This window comes from Phyllobates terribilis, unplaced genomic scaffold (genome assembly GCF_046119375.1).
Source record: "Phyllobates terribilis strain yellow unplaced genomic scaffold, ASM4611937v1 Scaffold_2__4_contigs__length_985480577, whole genome shotgun sequence".
Taxonomy (NCBI): Eukaryota; Metazoa; Chordata; class Amphibia; order Anura; family Dendrobatidae; genus Phyllobates; species Phyllobates terribilis.
In genome coordinates, this window is record NW_027362762.1 from 166,851,096 (window position 1) to 166,868,666 (window position 17,571).

General features: G+C 44.0%; 1 protein-coding gene across 4 annotated transcripts in view; it reads left to right on the plus strand.

Moving 5' to 3' along the window:
- Window positions 1-17,571, plus strand: part of SMAGP (small cell adhesion glycoprotein) — a 53,689-nt gene that overhangs the window by 25,098 nt on the left and 11,020 nt on the right. The window contains exon 1 of one of the 4 annotated variants that reach the window (XM_073663230.1): window positions 8,736-8,839. The exons of the other annotated variants lie outside the window; for them this stretch is intronic. The gene's annotated coding sequence lies outside the window, so the exon portion shown is untranslated. Of the gene's footprint in view, window positions 1-8,735; window positions 8,840-17,571 lie in introns of those variants that run through there. 4 annotated transcript variants of the gene reach the window in all.

Here is a 17,571-nt window from a genome sequence, read left to right on the forward strand (position 1 = left end):
GGATAAATGGGGTTTTCAAAAACCAATTCAAACATTGAGGGATTTGCACAAAAATGAAAGCTTGGTGCGGATTTCACATCTACAGCATGTTCATTCTTGTGCGGATTTTCATTGCTGATTTCACCCTATTCAATACTTTGTCATGGAGTAGAAGAAATACAAAAACAAATCCTCAAGAAACACACTTAGATTCTGTCTACAGATTTTTTTTGCAGATTTCTGACCAAATCTGCATTGGAAATGTTCCACAACAAGTGAATATCCTCCTCTAAGTGAGATCAACTAATTAGTTACTAAGTGAGCTCACTCGTTCTTACTTTAATTTCTTAATAACACAAAGACTTCTCAAAGTCCCTATGCCCCCTAAACTGAGTGTTCTGTACCCTAGTAAGTTTACAAAGTGTTTTCCTGTTTATTTTAAGATACAATTATATTGCTTTATGCAGCAAAATACAACCCCTGGCAAAAATTATGGAATCACCGGGCTTGGAAGATATTCATTCAGTTGTTTAATGTTGTTGAAAAAAAGCAGATCACAGACATGGCACAAAACTAAGGTCATTTTAAATGGCAACTTTAGGGCTTTAAGAAACACTAAAAGAAATAAAGACCAAAAAAATGTGGTACAGAGTAAGGGTAATTTTTTTCAGACCAAGCAGAGCGAAAAAATTATGGAATCACTCAATTCTGAGGAAAAAATTATGGAATCATGAAAAACAAACACACAAAAGAACACTCCAATACATCACTAGTATTTTTTTGCAACACCTCTGGCTTTAGTAACAGCTTGCAGTCTCTGAGGAATGGACTTAATGAGTGACAAACAGTACTCTTCATCAATCTGGCTCCAACTTTCTCTGATTGCTGTTGCCAGATCAGCTTTGCAGGTTGGAGCCTTGTCATGGACCATTTACTTCAACTTCCACCAAAGATTTTCAATTGGATTGAGATCCGGACTATTTGCAGGCCTTGACATTGACCTTATGTGTCTTTTTTCAAGGAATGTTTTCACAGTTTTTGTTCTATGGCAGGATGCATTATCATCTTGAAAAATGATGTCATCATCCCCAAACATCCTTTCAATTGATGGGATAAGGAAACTGTCCAAAATATCAATGTAAACTTGGGCATTTATTGAAGATGTAATGACAGCCATCTCCCCAGTGCCTTTCCCTTAAATGCAGCCCCATATCATCAATGACTGTGGAAATTTGCATGTTCTCTTCATGCAGTCATCTTTATAAATCTCATTGGAACAGCACCAAACAAAAGTTCCAGCATCATCACCTTGCCCAATGCAGATTCGCGATTCATCACTGAATATGAATTTCATCCAGTCATCCACAGTCCACAATTGCTTTTCCTTAGCCCATTGTAACCTTGTTTTTTTTTCTGTTTAGGTGTTAATGATGGCTTATGTTTAGCTTTTCTGTATGTAAATCCCATTTCCTTTAGGCGGTTTCTTACAGTTCGGTCACAGACATTGACTCCAGTTTCCTCCATTTCGTTCCTCATTTGTTTTGTTGTGCATTTCCTGTTTTGGAAACATATTGCTTTAAGTTTCCGGTCTTGACGCTTTGATGTCTTCCTTGGTCTACCAGTATGTTTGCCTTTAACAACCTTCCCATGTTGTTTGTATTTGGTCCAGATTTTAGACACAGCTGACTGTGAACAACCAACATGTTTTGCAACATTGCGTGATGATTTACCTTCTTTTAAGAGTTTGATAATCCTCTCCTTTGTTTCAATTGACATCTCTCGTGTTGGAGCCATGATTCATGTCAGTCCACTTGGTGCAATAGCTCTCCAAGGTGTGATCACTCCATTTTAGATGCAGACTAACGAGCAGATCTAATTTGATGCAGGTGTTAGTTTTGGAAATGAAAATTTACAGGGTGATTCCATAATTTTTTCCTCAGAAGCGAGTGATTCCATAATTTTTTCCCTCTGCTTGGTCTGAAAAAAATTACCCTTACTGAGTAGCACATTTTTTATCTTGATTTCTTTTAGTGTTTCTTAAAGCCCTAAAGTTGCCATTTGAAATGACTTTAGTTTTGTGCCATGTTTGTGATCTGCTTTTTTTCAACAACATTAAACAACTGAATGAACATCCTCCGAGCCTGGTGATTCCATAATTTTTTGCCAGGGGTTGTAATCATTTTTTCCAAAGATCTTTCTGTCAGTACTAATTCCAGGATATAGCATTGGGCGTGCATGGTCTGGGCTACGGGCTGCTCGGCACTCTGGATTGTCTGTCCTCTAGACACTCATGTCCAGTACACAAGAGCAAACAGTGCTTGAACCATTGATAGTGATTCTAATATACAGGACTATATGGGTCCCCTCTTTGACCCTAAAACAAAAAGAGTACAAATAGAAGAAAGTACATCAAACTTTCCAACTTTGAGGCAAGCCCCTCTGAGAGGCTACTGGATGCGGTGCACAATGCCACTGGAGATTTGACACATAGCCATGCCTCTTTCCTGGGCCATCACAAATGAAACCTTCCATAAACAAAGCTTTTTTTAGAGATGTTCAAGAGATTTCCCAGCTCTTCTTGGAGATCTCCTTTGTTTACATGAGCCCTCTGGACATTCCAGGAGGATTGGCAAGAAATCCATAAGATTTCTCATATTTATAAAGTGCTATATCCAAATGACGAAAAGAAACAACTGCATACAAGACACAAATCAGCGGGAGGAGGGGGTAATGAATTGAAATCGCTAAATGTGCAGGCTACAAATATCAAGTCAAAACAATCCAATCTATCCTACAGGAAGACTGCACATAGTACCACTGCCCTGGTGTCCCTAAAAATTAGTCCTTGCTAGGTAACATCTGAGTAAACCCTTTCGTAAGGCTTCTCATTTTTGATGTGGCTAGGGTGTCCTTCAGCTTTTTTTTTTGCAAATGTGGAAAACAGAGATACCATTGGAAAAAATCAAACACACCAAATGCAAAATGATCCATTTTTATGAGGCTATAAAATGGTTACAGATGTGGAGAATTAAAGATCTGTCACCGTGGACTGTCTGGTTGCCTTCAAAATCTATGTATTTTTTGTAAGACTAGATCATTACCATCACTTATGATGTACAAGAGGATCAAGCTGTAATCTACATGAATGTTTGCTTTTTGGTTACAAGGATTCTAGCTTCTAGCTTTGAATATCTACTATCTACATAGTGTAGTAAAGCGACTTGCTCAGCTCTCCAGAGGCAGACACAAAACACACAGTTTGGGTAAACTTCCTGTGGGTTTATTGTGCGGCATAAACTCCAGCAGTATCCCATAAAAATAAACAGTCCCACTCGGGGTTAATGGGAAAACAAAAGATAAAGTATAACAGAGTCCTTTAGCCAGCAAGGCTCCGCCTGCTGCAGGTAGCACAGTGTAGTCTCAGCAAACACCAGTCCTCCGGTGTTGCTCTCTGGCTTCAGCCAAAAACAGCCTGGAGACTTCCCTCTCCAGAACACACACTACACACAGGAAACAATAGTGACTGAGCATTTGAACCTTACTCTGCCACACCCTGAGGGGAGGTAGGGGGCATGGCCACCCATCCTCTTTGCCCTTTCCATAAAACCACACCCTTTAGGAGAGTTAACCCCCAGCATATAACATGCTGGCAGAAATTTAGCAGGTTTCAGTTCACACAGGAGAGCAACCTGCGTGACACATACCTCCCCTCGTATATCACACCAGTGACTCTGTCACATATTCCCCCCCTCCGCCCAAAGCCGGGGGTTTGGGCACCTTCAGACACCAGGAAGAAAATTCTAGAGAGGGTATCCGCGTGCCCGTGTAACTTCCTGGGCCTATGCTCCACGTGAAAGTTAAAGTCCTGAAGACCTAGGAACCATCTAGTTACCCTGGTATTTTTACCCCTCTTTTCCCTCAACCATCTCAAAGGGGCATGGTCTGACACCAGCTTAAACTTCCGGCCTAGTAGGCAGTATCCCAGTGTATCTACGGTCCACTTTATGGCTAAACACTCCTTTTCTACTATTGTGTAGTTCTTCTCGCAGGACGAAAGCTTCCGGCTCAGATAGAGAATGGGATGTTCTCCTGCATTTATCTCTTGAGAGAGTACGGCTCCTATACCAACCTCTGAAGTGTCTGTCTGGACCCCAAAATCTTTCTTAAAGTCTGGTGCGACCAGGACCGGCTGCTTACACAGTGCTAGCTTCATCTGTTGAAACGTGGTCTCTGTTTCCTCCGTCCACTTCACCATGGTTGATCTGGTGCCTTTTAGGAGATCCTCAGCCACGTGGCCATCATGGCAAAATTCAGGATAAACCGCCGGTAATATCCCACCATTCCCAGGAATGATCTTACTTGCTTCTTGGAGAACGGTTGCGGCCAGGTCTGGATTGCCTCCACTTTGTTGACTTGAGGCTTTATTGCGCCTCTCCCGATGGCATAGCCCAAGTACTTGGCCTCCTCTTTCCCCACGGCACATTTTCTTGGATTTAAAGTAAATCCCGCCTTCCTCAGAGCATCCAGGATGGCCTGTAATTTAGGTAGATGACTAGCCCAGTCTGGGCTAAAGACCGCAAAGTCGTCAAGGTAGGCTGCTGCATACTTTTTATGTTAGCTAGAATCCGATCCATAGCCCTATGGAAGGTGGCTGGGGCCCCCCTATAGTCCGAAAGGCATCCGAGTGTATTGAAAGCACCCATCAAGTGTCGAGAAAGCCGTCTTCTCCTTGGCCGTCTGGGATATTGTTATCCGCCAATAGCCCTTCGTCAGGTCAAGAGTGGTGATGTACCTCGCCGGTCCAAGCCTCTCGATGAGTTTGTCGACGGGGGGCATCGAGTACGCGTCACACTTGGACACCTCATTTAGCCGGTGGTAGTCATTACTAAACCTCCACTCTCTGTTGGATTTTGGCACGAGGATGATTGGGCTCGACCTCCCACTCTTTGACACCTCTATTACACTGAGGTCTAACATCCTTTTAACCTCGGCCGAGATCACCTCCCGGTGTGCTTCCGGAATCCGGTGGGTCATGCTCTACCACCTGAGTATGCCCCGGCAACTCTGAGAACAGCTCCCGATTTCGCTGTGATAGTTCTTGACACTGTTGCTTCTGGGCCGGCGATATAGTTTCTGCTATAGTGACCTCCACCTAGCCTTCAGGAGCAGCTCCCAGGCAAGGAGTTTTCACAGGTTCTCAGTCCCGCCACGGTTTGAGCAAGTTCACATGGTATATTTGGTGCGGCTTTCTTCGGCCAGGCTGGTGGACTTTATAATTAACCTTGCTGATTTTCTCCACCACCTCATACGGACCTTGCCATTTGGTCAGGAACTTGCTCTCGACTGTAGGAATTAGCACCAAAACACGGTCCCCAGGCTGGAACTGTCTCAGCCTCGCCTATCGGTTATAGACCCTTGCCTGAGCTTCCTGCGTCTGGAGGAGATGCGTTTTCACAATTGGCATCACTTTCGCTATTCTTTCCTGCATCTGGGTGACATGTTCAATGATGCTCCAGTATGGCGTAACCTCGGCTTCCCAGGTTTCCTTAGTGATGTCCAGGAGCCCTCGCAGATGTCGTCCATACAGTGGCTCAAACGGAGAAAAAACGGTAGAGGCTTGTGGAACCTCACTTACCGAGAAGAGCAGGAAGGGCAGCAGGTAGTCCCAGTCACGTCCATCCTTCTCTACGACTTTCTTGAGCATCGCTTACAGGGTTTTGTTAAAACGCTCTACTAAGTCGTCTGTCTGCAGATGGTAAATGGACGTTCACAGCTGGGTAATCTGAAGGACCTTGCACAACTCCTTCATTACCTTGCTCATGAATGGGGTCCCTTGGTCCGTTAGGATTTCCTTTGGCAGACCGGTCCTAGCAAATATATGTACCAGTTCCCTGGCTATGCATTTACTTAATGAGTTTCTTAGCGGTACCGCTTCTGGATATCGGGTCGCATAGTCCATAATCACCAGAATGTATTGGTGGCCTCGGGCTGATTTGACTAAGGGCCCTACTAGATGCATTGCAATCCTCTCAAAGGGGATCTCTATCACCGGTAGTGGAACTAATGGACTACGGAAGTGGGAGGAGGGAGCAGTTATTTGGCAGGTGGGGCAGGACCTACAATAGTTAAAAATTTCTCGGTAACACCCTGGCCAATAAAACCTTCTTAATATCTTCTCCTGAGTTTTCTCGACCCCTAGGTGTCCCCCCAGAACACGTGAATGGGCCATATCTAGTACCCTCCGTCTGTATGGCCCCGGCACTAACAGCTGTTCCACTATCACACCGCCCCTTAGTTTGGCCACCCAATATAACAACTCCCCCTGCACTGCAAAGTGGGGGAATCTGATGTCGGCCCCTGGGTTTTGGGCAACCCCATTACATACAGTAACCTGGTCAAACGCCCCCTTTAATGTCAGGTCCCGAACTTGAGCAGTCCCAAAGGTCTCTCTGGACACATCAAACTCAGGGAGGTCAGCCTCCTCGGTCACCGTCTCGCCCTCATCGCCGGCAAGGATGCACAGTGGGAACTCATCCACTTGAGACTTCGTCGGGGGTTCTTTTCCAGGGACTAGGCTTTTGCCCACACTACTTAGTCTGGTTCTCTTTCCCCACAAGTCCCAAAACAAAGAAAAAGCACGGCCCAGTATGACAGGATGCATCAGGTCCTTAACCACCCTGACCTCTTGGGACTGGGCACCACAGTCTGTTCCCACTGTCATTGTGGCCACAGGATAGTCCTTGGCGTCGCCATGGATGCACCGAACGCCCACAGTTCTAGAAGGGACCAACTGGTGGGGAAGGGTAGCTTTGATTAAGGTCACCAGACTCACCAAACAGACAAAAAACGCACAAATGTTATATTATGTTGCCATACTTGGATGTTTCATTACTTATATTCATGTATTGCTTCCGTGACTTCTTCTCTTAAAGAATTATAAAAAAAAAAATGACTTTTGTGTTTTCATTGGCTGTAAGCCATAATTATCAACATTAACAGAAATAAACACTTGAAATAGATCACTCAGTTTGTAATGACTCTATATATGAGTTTCACTTTTTGTATTGAACAACTGAAATAAATTAACTTTTTGATGATATTCTAATTTAGTGAGAAGCACTTGTAGTTGTAAAGCTTCTCTTATCCATGACCATGTTAATCCTGGACTGCACGCTGATGCCATGCCTGTTTGCTGTCCATCATTTTTACAGATCCATAGATTGCTTCTTGCCGATAAAAAACTGTTACCTGACATATTAATGCATCTACGCCACTAACTGACATAAAAGCGTTGCAAACTGTGGCACACGCCATGTGTATGCCATAACATACAGGTTTTCTTCACAGTGGGTGAAGCATTGTAGAGGGGATGGCACAGGCGACCCCACACATTTACTATAATGTGCGCCAGAAAGTGGTGGAAATAAGACTGCAAATAATTAGCTTTTATTGGTGCATGTTCAGGAAGCGATGTGAGCGCCTCATAATAAATCCGGTGTATTTCACACCAGCTAGCTTTTTATTAAGACCTGTGTAATGTATGCTGGTCTGAATGAGGCTGTGTGCCCACGATGTGTTTTTAATGCGTTTCCGGAGCGTTTTTGCAGCTGCGGAAACGCATTAAAAACGCATGGTAGAAGGGCAGCAATGTTCCCCAATGATAATCCGCATGTGCTGTGCACATGCTGCGGAAATGTCCGCTGCGGATTATCATTGCGGAAAAAAACGCAGCACTACCAATTATTTTGCGGAAGCGCTGCGTTTTCGCCGCCATTGACTTGCATTAGAACGCGCCAATTCCGCAAGACTACATCTGTACTTGCATAATTGGCGCGTTCTAATGTGCGGATGGTACCCGGGTGTAGAGGAGAGGAGAGTCTCCTCCACACCCAGGTACCATAAAAAAAAGAATAAAATAAAAAATAAAGATTATATTCACCTTCCGACGGCCCCCGGACTCCTTCTCTTCGCTTGCTGACAGATCGCGCAGGACTGAAGGACCTGCGCTGACGTCACAGTCATGTGACGGCAGGTCTTTTCAGTACCACGATCTGACGGCAGCCAGCACAGGAGCGCTGCAAGTCTCGGGGGCCATCGGAAGGTAAGTATTAGTTTATTTTTTTATTTTTAACCACTCTCTTGGGTCACACTATATAAATCCATGCCGTTTGCATGGATTTATATAGTGTGACCTAGTTGTCACAAGCACTTTCCAAGTGATGCTAATCGCTTGGAAAGCGCTTGTCAATCCGCATGCGGAAATGTCAGTGAATAATGCTTCACATCCGCTTGTCCCTGGCAGGAAAACGCATGTACAATCCGCATGTACAATCTGCATGTACAATCCGCATGTACAATCCGCATGTACAATCTGCATGTACAATCCGCATGTACAATCCGCATGTGTTTTTTTCTGCCAGGGAGATGCAGAAACGCTCAAAAAAAATCCGAAGCATTTCTGCATCGTGGGCACATAGCCTAAAGGTTCCTTAACGTTTTAAGGAATAAAAAAAGGGTAGAAAAAGTATGTGGCGGCCAAGAGAGCAGGTTTAATATAAAAAAAAAGCAGCAAAAAAGCAACGTGTGAACAAAGCCTAACAATGTATATATGTAGGTATATTATCTATATATGTACTTGTCAGTGTTTTCCTATGTGCACCAGGCTAAATGCAGCTCCCTGCGGTATACTGTGGGGATGGAGACACTATCCGGTGATGTCATGTACAGGCTGGCAGAGGACAGGTGCAGACAATGAAGGGTTACTGGGCGGCGCTGGGTGTGGCGGGATATAACGCAGCTCTGCACCTGTCCTCCTGTTATTAGCAGCCGCTCGGTGCCGGGAGCTGCGCGGACATTACAGGTGAGTAGTGGCGGGAAGCTGCAGCATCACTTGCCCTGACGCGGTGGGCTGCGGGACTGGCTGCTCCGAGGTGTCAGACACTTGTGAGTGAACGTGGCGCAGTATATACACTTGGCGGCAGGGCGCACACAACCAGTGCACGTATCCGGGACTACAGGTCCCAGCAGGAATCATCAATCTGCATAGGGCAGCGTGGGTCAAACTACTACTGGGCTCTTTATGGGACTACGCAGCCAATCATAGTGATGTTTTTATTTATTTCTGAGAGCTGTGATCTGATTGGCCGCTGTAGTGTGAGGTAGTCGGTCGGGTGTGCTCCTGAGGGTCACATGACTCGTGCTTCTACCTCACCCCGCTCTCCCCACAGAGCCCATTGCCATAGTGCAGTGTACTGCTGTATAGTCTCCTGGGGACAGCGGTGTATAATACTGCATTCTAGGAAGTTACCTAGAAAACCGCTGCCTCACTAAAGTGTAGTGTGGTGGTTTTTAGTAGACACCTGTAACCTACTCCATTTTTCTGAAAGCTGTTTCAACTGGTTCCTGCACCCAGAGGTGCTGTTTTGAGTTGCAGCTGTACCAGATATCTGTTCCTCTGCTCCAACACCATTTTACAGAACCTCTCCCTGACTGAGCATGAGGGGGAGGAAAACGAGGGAATGGCGCATACTTCAGAGACAGAGCTGTAATTAACATTCAGTTATCATGTGGCAGCCCCATGTCAAAAGATATAAAGCTCAATCCTATACAGATATGAAGAAAATCAAAAGAATCCGGCACTCAGTCTGGTGACGTTTATTCACATCTTGTGACAAAGTGTAGCAGACGTTTTAGTCATTTGACCTTCATCAGTAATGCACTAGTTATGTTCAGACAGATTCAGAAAGGTTCAAAACATATGGTATGCGTGTCCGGCTTTTTGTTTCAAGTAGATGTGAGCCTGTCACCGCCATGGGATACTGCCTCTGATGACCAGACCGGGAGTCGGTATCCCATGGCGGTGACAGGCTCACATCTACTTGAAACAAAAAGCCGGACACGCATACCATATGTTTTGAACCTTTCTGAATCTGTCTGAACATAACTAGTGCATTACTGATGAAGGTCAAATGACTGAAATGTCTGCCGTACACTGTCACCAGACTGAGCGCTGGATTCATTTGACTTTCTATGTATAATGGGTTGGGACCCCATCAGTGCATCTGCAAAAACTTAAGGAGTGCCGTTCTTACTCTCTAGTATCTACATAGATATGAGCCATATTACACAGTTCCTGTACAATATCGCTACATGGCTTTTATAACATGGCAGTAATACAATGCCATCCAAGAAAATGGCAAAACTGCCAAATAAACAACTTGGTAGCTGAAAATGGAGCCACAGGCCAAATCTCCACAATCCTCACAAGACACGAGGATTCTAACCTGCTATGTCTGACGGGGGTCCCTTGTATCAAACCTCAGGCTGACATCTTGTATTTGTGGGACATTTCAGTGAAACATGACTTTCCATTACAGGATGCATTGGTCTGTTTTTTATTTTTTATTTTTTCCAGTGGTGTAACTTTAAGTTTGCGGGCCCCAAATTATTGCTAATCTTTATTAGTAATTGGCTTTTCAAATGGGCCAAAGCGACCTTTTGGGCACCATAGGCTCCAGGGCCTGGGTGTGACTGCAACCCATGCACTTATTAGGCTATGTTAACACATTCCTTTTTTAATGCAAATTTTAAGCTGCTTTTTACAGTGCCAGCAAAGGCTGAGATTTCAGAAATCTATTTTTTTTTTTTTTTTTTCCTGACTGATTTGGAAAATACTGTTTTGCAAACTGCAGCATGTCACTACTTTCAGTGGTTTTGCAGCGTTTTTTTTTTTTTCACCCATCGAAAGCAGCAAATAAGTGCAAAAAACGCAGGTATCAGGTCTTGCTGTTTGGTACAAAAACCTGAGCAAGCTAGATCTTTTTTATATATATATATTTTTTTTTTTTATGCACTAAACTTTACAAAAAGCATGTTGATAAGCAGCTTCTTTACTGCCAAGAGCAGGTTTTCCTGCGGAAAACTCATCAAACGCAATGTGTGAACATAGTCTCATAGTTGTGCCCCTGGTTCTGATCCCCTTGTGGTCCATATGACAGTTTTTACTAACCAGGTCACTGTCATCTTTATGGATTGGTAGCAGACTTCCACATGTAAAGCTACAATTGCACATCCATGTGACACGTTCTAGGGCTGTCTGTGTGACAGGAGTATGTGACCATGCTCATTTTGGCTCCACTTAAACTCCAGAATGCACAATAATTACGCAAAAATTGTGAATTCAAAACTTTTTTATGCCAGTTTTCTGCCATAAAAGCTTTAATGAATCGTGACCACACTTTTGTAACTGAGCGTTTCATCAGGTTTTTTTTTTTTCTTAACTGATGCATTAAGGGTATATGCATACATTGAGTATTTAGTGCAGAAATTTCTGCACCATTTCTTCATTTCTTGGCAGAAAAAGCAAAGGCAAAAAACGGGTGTTTTTGGTACAGATTTTTCCCCACTCATTAGTATGGGTGAAACATGCAGCAAACACTGAAAGAATTGACATGCTGCAGATTTAAATCTGCAAGTCACAAATAAGCAGTGTTAACTTCAGAATTCTCATTCACTTTGCTGGCATCAGAAAAATCTGGGCATAAAAAATGCTGCAAAAACACAACGTGTGCACACAACCTAAGTCAATAGGTAAGTGGTAAGTCTAAGTGCATGTTTTTTGTGTTTTTTTGTTTTTTCTCCACTGAAGCAACTAGGATATCACCTGAGAGAAATCTGTATATATCTCTGATGCTCAGATGTCTGAGGTCTAAATCTGAAATTTGGATCAAGGCTTCCCACATGTGAACAGATGTGATTCTGGCATATAAACTGCACTGCAACTTTTTATTTTTTACCCTTGGAAATTTGCTGTTTGATCCAAAGTGGAAATTGACACCTAGATATGTTCCGGCTGAGGACTTTACTTTCTATGCAATGTGTGGTGAGCTCTTGTTTTTTTTTATAAATTTGCACTGTACAAATGGTTATAGCTTAAGGGGTAAATGGTAGCAATTAAAAAAAAATACTAAAATGCTGGAGTGCTACTTTTAAAGGGCTTTTTAGAATATTGAAGTCTGTTTCTCAAGATATGGCGCTGTAGATCTCCACACTGTACTAGATAAAACAATGAGCAGTTCAGAGCTGCTGTTGTAAGGGAATGTGCAGAGCATTGTGAATGAGATTTCGTACTCATCCAGGCATTAGAGAATCTGCAGCCCTTCCACAACAAGACTGCCTGTGTACAAGCTCTACATGTGCCATCTGTTGCACTTTATAGAAGTTGTTCTTAAAGGTACTGTCAGCACCCCTGGTGTGGCTAAACATCGAAGCACCTCTTCCCATGCTCCCTTTTGACAGCTCTGGCTTTATAGAGCCAGAAAAAGACAGAGGTGGAAAACAAGTAGGTGGGGAGGTGCACGTAAATGTTTTGCCACACCATGATGCACCAAACACCTGTACTCGGCTTGAATGGTCATTCTTTGCTGTCAATATAACATTCAAAAAGCGGTCAGCACTCTGCAATCCTTTTGTGGTGCACAAGGAAAAATGATGTGTCCAGCAAAAACGAATCCCGGCACTCACATGTGGTCAATTAATCTCGTTTATTTCCACATTCTGCCCTGTCAGACTTTCTTTAATGCAGAAGGTCCATCGTTTGTGTATGGGTCTTTGTGTGCATTTCAGGACCACCTGCTTGTAATTCTAGATTACTTAGCTTTTCACTGCGTGTCAGTTCATATGGTGAACTATGGATTTTGTATTACAACCTATAAGATGGCTAGACGTTTACTATTGCAAAGTTAAAATGGTCCTTTGAATATGGCAGTTTTTAACAGGACTGGCTGCTATCCGTGGGACTCCTGAGTCTTCCGTGACATTGGGGAAGTAGACTTTCTACAGTGCATTTGACAGTCAGCTGTGTAAGGGCTCATTCAGACATCAGTTATTGTTTCTCATGAGAATCAGTCTGGGTTTCATCAGTAGTCTTCAGATTAAAAACCTCCGAGCTATCTCAAGCTTCTATCAATCGTGGGGGAGAGCACATGGATGAGCCCAAGGTGTATGGCACCTTCTTTTTGGACCTTTACGTTGTCAGTTATACATTGAGCATTCTTGACTACACAAAAAATTAAAGCTCCAACACTTGTCTTGCGGCAGGAAAAAAAAACATTAGTTAATGGGATTAAGTGATTGTCTGTACTTGGTTTATATGCAGAACATACTAGCCCATGCATGTTGCACCTATTTATATAGCAGGTTCTTAGTCATGATGTGAAGTACAATATGGGAAAACCCTTCTATTGAGGCTGGCTTTATACATCTGTGAAATGAAGACCTCCTGGTGTCCCGACCTGAGTGAGCTGCTCATATGACTGAAGCGGTTATTCCAGGTCAGACTGGTGGTTGGGCTTGGCCTTCTAAAGCTAGATCGGTTTCATGGGCATGTGAAACCAGCTTTAGAAAGCTACAGCCTATTACCTCATGAGATGTAATTGACTTTGCATCTACATAGTAACATAGTTTTTAAGGTTGACGGAAGGCCAAGTCCATCTAGTTCAACCCATAGCCTAACATGATCCAGAGGAAGGCAAAAAAAAAACCCATGGGGGGGGAGATTCCTTCCTGACTCCATACAACAATCAGACTAGTTCCCTGGATCAACACCCTATCAAGGAATCTAGTGTATATATAACCTGTAATATACTTTTCAAGAAAGGCATCCATGCCCTTCTTAAATTTTAGTACTGAATCACTCATTACAACATCATGCGGCAGAGAGTCCCATAGTCTCACTGCTCTTTCAGTAAAGAATCCGCGTCTGATTATGCTTAAACCTTCTTTCCTCCAGACGTAGAAGATGCCCCCTTGTCCCCGTCTCAGGCCTCAGAGTAAAAAGATCAGTAGACAGGTCTTTGTACTGTCCCCTCATATACTTGTACATAGTAATAAGATCATCCCTAAGCCTTTGTTTTTCCAAACTAACCCCAAGCATAATAACCTGTCTTGGTATTGCAGACCCCCCAGTCCTCTAATAACCTTAGCTGAACTAGAGCGGGTGCAGAGATGTCTTTCTTATACACCAGAGACCAGAACTGTACACAGTATTCTAAGGCTATGTGCCCACGTAGCAGATTTGATGCAGAGCGTTTTTGCCTCTCTGGCAGAAAAAACGCATGCAGATTTACATGAGTCTTCGCATGCTTTTTTTCAAGCAGTTTTCCAAGCGATTTTGAGCATCACTTGGAAAAGTGCTTGACAAGTTGGTCACACAATATAAATCCATGCAACCGGCATGGATTTAGAATGTGTGAACAACTGATGCTTTAAATGCAGCATCTATAGTTAAAAAAAAAAAAAAACCTGTGTACTCACCTCTCCGGTCTCCTCCCGGCAGCTATCATGCGATCCTCTCTTCGGCATCCTGCAGTGTACTGTCAGGACCTGCGGTGACCTCATTTAGTCAGCTGATGGTCACGCAACAATCACCTGACCGCCTAAATCAGCAGTCGCGTGGCCATCAGGTGACTAAATGTCACCACAGGTCCTGACAGTACACCGCGGGACGCCAAAGAAAGAGGACGTGGCCAGGAGCAGACTGGAGGAGACCGGAGAAGTGAATATACAGGTTTTGTTAACTTTTTTATTTTTTTTTTTTCAGTGTGGTAGCCGGGATGAAGAAGAGTTGTAGTCTCCTCTTCACCCCGGGTACCACACGCACCGCAATTATGCTGCAAATTCGCAGCCATTGAATTTAATCGAAATGCAGCAAATCCACATATACCTGCGGGTTTGCTGCGTTTCAATGTTCCTCAATGGCTGTAAATTTGCAGCTTAATCGCAGTAGAAACGGTCATGCTGCGTTTTGCAACGCAATGCGAATTCAGCACACAAATTAGCGCATCATGTGCACAGCACATCTGAATTCACATTGCTTTGCATGGCAGACTGTTTTACAAGCGTTTTCAGCCATAAAATCGCCACAAAAACGCTACGTGGGCACATGGCCTAAGTGTGGTCGCACTAGTGACTTGTATAGAGGTAAAATTATGTTCTCGTGAGCATCTATGCCTCTTTTAATGCATCCCATTATTTTATTTGCCTTTGCAGCAGCTGCCTGACACTGGCCACCAATACACCCAGGTCTCTTTCAGTGACAGTTTTGCCCAGTATTTTACAATTAAGCATATAATTATACATTTGATTTCCTCTACCCAAGTGCATTTGACGCGCCCCTGAGCCTGTGTCGCGCTGCGTTGCGCACGCGGGAGCTTACCCGGCGCCGGATCTCTTGAGGGTTGTAGTCTCGTGGCGGTGATCCGGTCCGTGCCCAAGGAGTCAGACTAAGTGGCGCTGTATTAGCGGTAGATGTTGGACGACTACGCCACCCGTTGAGTACAGCTGAGGAACCGCTGCTGCAGGGCAGACCGCTGAGGCCGGTGGTAGGATTGTGCAGCGTGATAGTATAACCCCCAACGGGAGGGGTATGGCCTCAGGGCAGCCGACGTGGATGATGGGGGTAGCAGGAACCACTCGGAGACGGTACGGTGTAGTTCAGGGTCTTTACTGGTGACAAAGATAGACCCTCCCGGAGTACTGGCTAGTGATTGGGGCCTGGTCAGTCCTTGAGCAGATGGGATCTCCCCTGGCCAGGCGGAGTTGTAGGCCTCCCAAACTAACGATACTCTTCCGGCTACCTTGCTAGAGGCGGGTATAAGTAGCCCACGTCCCTGAGTGTACCGTGTGGTGCTCACCCGTATGGCCGGTGACTCGGGGCCTTCTAGTAGCTTCCGCTCCACGACTGCGGTGCTGGTCCCACGCGTGTGACCGTGCCTTCGGGTTTCTGGGCCAGAGGACCTGCAATCCCCTGCCGGTCGGTTTCTGCTGCTGGATAGGAGTTAGTCCCCACAGCCTCGGACTCCGGGTCCGGTGATAACTTCTCAGTCAGGGCGAGCTCTGCAGCTGCCAGCCCCTGACTCCTTGTAGCACTGCTCCCACAGAGCTCCTGATGTTCCTTTCCTATATCTGCTTCTGTCTCTACTTCTTCTCTACTCACTCACCCTGCCTCAGCCCTAGGTTTATATAGGGGAAGTTCTTCCCCTCCCAGGACTGGGCAGGAGGTGTGGCATGCATAGGATCCCTGACCAAGAGACCTCCCACCTGCTCTCAGACGTAATATCTCTATCACTGTGGCAACCAGACCCCTGGGGTGTCACACATTACCTTACATTTATCCCCATTAAAGCTCATTTGCCATTTATTAGCCCAAGCTTCTAGTTTACATAGATCCTCCTGTTATATAAAATTGTCCTCCTCTGTATTGATTACCCTGCAGAGTTTAGTGTCATCTGCAAATATTGAACTACTCTGTATGCCCCCTACAAGGTCATTAATAAATATGTTAAAAAGAAGCGGGCCCAATACTGACCCCTGTGGTACCCCACTGTTAACTGTGACCCAGTCTTAGGAAACAAAGGGTGGTTATTAATAGAACACTATCACTGAGCCAGTTCTTAACCCACATGCATAGATTTTCCCCTATGCCCATTGTTCTCATTTTGTGTATTAACCTTTTGTGTAGAACCGTATAAAAAGCTTTTGAAAAGTCCATATACACAACATCCACTGCATTTCCTTGGTCCAGTCTGGAACTTGCCTCCTCATAAAAGCCGATCAGATTGGTTTGACAGGAACGGTCCCTCGTAAACCCATGTTGATATTGGGTCATGAGGTTATTAGTCTTCAGATACTCTAGTATAGCATCTCTTAGGAAACCCTCCAGGATTTTACCCACTGTAGAGGTTAAGCTTACTGGCCTATAATTTCCAAGTTTGGTTTTTGTCCCCTTTTTGAATATTGGCACATTTGCTATACGCCAGTCATGTGGTACAGACCCTGTTATGGAATCTTTAAAGATTAAAAATAATGGTCTATCTATGGCGTTACTTAATTCCTGCAGTACTTGCGGGTGTATCCCATCCGGGCCCGGGGATTTGTCAACTTTAGTGATATTTAGACGCCGCTGTACTTCCTGCTGGGTTAAGCAAGTGACATTTAATGGAGAATTTTTGTTTTCACTAATCATGTTATCTGTCATGCCATTTTCTTGTGTAAATACTGTTGAAAAAAAATCATTTAGCATATTGGCTTTTTCCTCATCGACTATTTTAAGGGGGCCAACACTATCATTTTTTTAGTTTCTTATGATTTATGTAGTTAAAAAATATTTTGGGATTATTTGTAATTTCTCTGGCAATGAGTCTCTCAATCTTTGCTGCCTTGATTTGGTTTTTAGACTTTTATTTAATTTTCTGTATTTAATGCCTCATCATGACCTACATGCTGCTTTTTTTTTTTTTTTTTTTTTTTGTCACTTATTGCACCCCTTACAGCTCTATTTAGCCATAGTGGTTTCCTCCTATTTCTAGCATGTTTATTCCCATAGGGTATATATTGTGCACAGGTCCTATTCAGGATGCTAATAAATGTTTCCCATTTGTTTTGTGTAGTTTTATGTCCCAGTTTATTGCACTAAGATCATCTCTCAACCGTTTGCCATCCTGGAAATTTGCCTTCCTGAAGTTTAGTGTCTTTGTAACCCCTCTACTACACCTTATTAAAGGATACATGAAAACGTATTATTTTGATCACTAT